Source organism: Papio anubis, unplaced genomic scaffold, assembly GCF_008728515.1.
Source record: "Papio anubis isolate 15944 unplaced genomic scaffold, Panubis1.0 scaffold1639, whole genome shotgun sequence".
In the NCBI taxonomy this organism is placed as follows: Eukaryota; Metazoa; Chordata; class Mammalia; order Primates; family Cercopithecidae; genus Papio; species Papio anubis.
The window spans coordinates 9,161-12,886 of NW_022161623.1; the positions used below are offsets into that span (position 1 = coordinate 9,161).

A 3,726-nucleotide genomic window follows, 5' to 3' on the forward strand; every position below is an offset into this window, starting at 1 on the left:
CAGGGGGCAGGAGTCCTCTCTTGTCAGAGTCTCTGGCACGGTGGGGCTGGGGGTTTTCCTATCGCGATAGCCACAGGCGGTGAGGCTGGGTCCTCCCGTGCCTTTGTCCAGGCAGGGGGGCGAGGGTGCTGGTGGTGGAGTCCGTGGAGCGACGGGATTGGGGTCCTCCAGTGCTGTATTCGGTAGGAGTGGGGGACCTGTCTGAGGTGGGTCCAGAATGCGAAGTAAAGCGGTCCTCCTGTGCCATAGTCCGAGGAGGTCTTGGGAGGGAAATGGGGGTCACCTCGTCCTGTCACGCCACACACGGGCTGGTCCTGCTGTGCCTCAGTCCAGTGCGAGGGTGACTGTCGTGCTGTGCTGTAGGGCAGGACGCAGTGGAGCAGGGGTAGTCCAGAGAGCGCCCTGGCAGGGGGTCCTCCAGTGCTGGAATACAGCCCATGACGGGTCAGGGGTGTTACTGTGCCGGAGTCGGTTTGCAGGGTCCTCCCCTGCCATAGTCTAGGGGGAGACGGGACAGGGTTTTCATGTAGGGGTGTCCAGGGTCTTGGGACAGGAGTCCTCTGGTGCAGGAGTCCAGGACATAGCCAAGTGGGAGTCCACCAATGCCAGGGTCAGGGGCTCTGGAGGCGGGGATTTCCCCACATGCCAGAAGTGTAGAGACAGCGTTCAGGCGAGATGTCTTGGCGTCTTGGTAGTCAGGAGTGCTGATGGGGCAGGAGTGGTCCATATCTCCGTGGCTGGGGTCCCTCTGTGCTGGAGTCCAGTGCTCAGCGGTGGGGGTCCTTGACTGTAGTCAGAGGCAAGCAGGTATGGGTCTCTGGTGCCCTAGTGGGGGAGCCGGGGTCCTCTAGGTCTTGGTCTAGGAGCCCACGGCAGGACTGGGAATCCTGGAGTCACGAGTAGCCCAGTTGCCTTGGGACAGGTCACTCTGGAAAAACACAGTCAGCTGAGGGCAGGAGTAGTTCAGAAGTGACCAGGGCCAGAGTCCTCCAGAGCCAGAGTCCAGGGTGTGGAGGGGCAGGGGTTCTGCAGTGGCACAGTCCAGGACACCGCCGGGCGCAGCAGGGCCGGGATCCTCCGGTGCCTTAGTCCAGGGCGGAGAGGTCCTTCAGCAGCATAACCTAGCTCTTGGCAGTGCAGGGGTCCATGGAGCCACCGGTCGGGGTCCTCCCGTGTTTTAGCCTAGGGCTGGGAGAGGACGGGGTCCTCCTTTGCCCTAGTCCACGGCATTGTGAGGCCTGGCTCCTGAACACTTACTGTCTGTGCCTCTACGCGGCGGGGGAAAACTACACCATCTCAGGCAAGCCTAACAGAGCAGCTGTCCTTAAAAGATTCCCAGTTGAGCGTGGCTTGGAGCAGGCCTGAGAAGTGTGCCCTTAGATGGCTTCAAGGGCTCTGAGCAGTGTTTAAGGAATCCAGCTGACCTCAGTTACTCCAAGCCCTTTTCCACTCAGCAGAACTTCTGGCCACGGGGTCCCCCATCTGCGGAGCCCTTTCATCATCCCAGATCCCCACAGGGTGGACTCCCTCTCATCCTCACGATCTGAGCTCAAGCCTTATTCATCACCCCATTCTAGGCACTAGGCCTGTCCCGGAAGAAATGGGTCAGATTAAGAGCTAAATATGTTTTCTTGGTCACTTTTCTTCAGCCCTCCTTTCTTTGTGCCAACATCTTTGGGTTTCCGGTTAAAGTTTTCAGCAGCTGCATGCAGCTCCATTTTTCTTACCAGGTAAGAGACTGTGCTTGGAGTCCGCAGTAGGGCAATGTTCCTCCCATGCTGGGGGACTCCAAAAGTGTTCCTGAAAACCAAGGCACAATGCTTGTGACCAGAGAACTCCCAGTCCTCTCCCTGCATAGGAAAACTGGACTTCTCCGGGAAGGCTCTAGTTCCTGGCAAATCTCTAGGGCCACTTAAATGGGCTGTCCCCCACCTTTGCTTCTGGTTCTGAAGGGACTGAAGTTGGGAATCCTTTCTATGAGTCTCTACACACGGAGCCCTTCTTTTGTGGGAATGTTTTGCCATACACTAGGATTCTCATTTACCTTTCAGGGCCTTCAAGAATCCTGATGTGTTTTGGCTTCTGTTCCCGGCAGGGAGGCCACTGAACTGCTCTGGAGCTGAAGTTCAAATATTCATCACTGTTATTAAACCTTTACATAGCATGTTCTTTCTTTCTGGCAGGCTTGTGGTTTGCTTGTATGTAGATGGGCTTGTATGTAGATGGAGTGGTTTGCGTCCTCATTAGGTAACACCCTCAGTCTTTCATGCTGAGATTGGCCATTTTATTTGTAACTCACTGTACAATCCATTTGCTCTTCTAGTGTCCCTTAGAAGGATGCAGAGTGCTCTGTAGAATGCCATAGAGACCTGGGCTTAGGGAAAATATTTGACCAAAAGTTCGCCAACTCACGATATCTCCTTTAACTTATACAGGGCTAGTCTCTGGGTATATGGTAAATGAAACCGTGCCTGAGCAGATGTTACAAACACCCTCCCCTGAGAGACTCCAGGGCTGCTTTATTCAAGCACACCAGTGTGCTCTAATAAGCTCAGAATTGAGAGAAACAAGTTTTCATTCCATCTTTCTTAAAAACTCCCTTTGTGACTTTAGACATAATAATAACACTGCCTGGGTAGTGAACACCTCTGTGCCAAGAAGTATGATGATCGTTGCCTGAGCTGTAATTCTCACCATAGTCCTGCAGGAGAGCTGCTATTACCTTATTTGGGGAGGACTTCACTGTTTTTACGGCTGAATAGTATTCTATTGTGTATATATACCACATTTTCTTTATCCATTCTTCTATTGATGAGTACTTAGATTGGTTTCATATCTTGGCTATTGTGAATAGTGCTGCAATAAACTGTGTGTGTTAATTTAAGTAAGCCAGAGAGTACCCAGATTATGTACTGTTTCTGGGTATGTCTGTGACAGTAGGTTCTGGGTGATATTAGCATTTGAGTTGGTGAACTTAGTAAAATAGAGTGCCCTCCCCAAAGTGGTTGGGCATCAATCTGTTGAGGGCCTGAACCGAACAAAATGTGAAGGAAGGAGGAATTCACCCCTTTTCCCCCTGCTTCCTGACTGAGCTGGGATATCTCATCTCATCTTTTCTAAACCTTTGACTGAAATTTATGTCATCAGTTCTCCTAGTGATGGTAGCAGCAGGCTTTCCGGAGCAGCTGCTGTGTGGACACCAGCTGCAGCAGGGGAGGTGCAATCAGGCCTAGGACTAGGTGGGAACCCCCTCAACTACTGAGTTGGCAGGGTAGGGCCCCATGCTCCCGGGTGCAGCTACAGCCACCCAGCTGCAGCTCTAGACCCAGCTGTCACTCTACTCTCAGGGACCCAGGAAGTCCCCTGCCCCTGCAGGCTTGAAAGTGCCTGCTCCATCTCCCTGGCCTCTCCCCACTCCCAGTGCCTGCTCTGGGGCAGAGCAAAGTTGTGGCCAAGTCTGAGTGCCATCAAAACCTGACCAGGTGTGTATGAGCTCAGCGCAGTGCTGACATACCAGCCCCGTCACCTTGACTCCCTCTGGACTTTGAGCACCGAAGAGCACAGGAGTGGGGCCAAAGGGGCTGAGGGTAGCTCAGCACAGGCCTGTGGGCTCCTCTCTGTGTGGACAGCCTGGGCACCATGGATGGCATGTTAAAGGCAGACAGGTTCCTAGGCGGGAAGGAGTGGGTCCCTGTTGAAACCTCAACTTCAGGCCACTGAGGGCCT

General features: G+C 53.6%; 1 long non-coding RNA gene across 1 annotated transcript; it reads left to right on the forward strand.

Moving 5' to 3' along the window:
• Window positions 1-951: 951 nt before the first annotated feature.
• On the forward strand, window positions 952-2,169 carry LOC108584144. The gene is made up of 2 exons (XR_001899094.2): window positions 952-1,730; window positions 2,052-2,169. It is a non-coding gene; the product is annotated as an uncharacterized LOC108584144 (long non-coding RNA).
• Window positions 2,170-3,726: the final 1,557 nt, after the last annotated feature.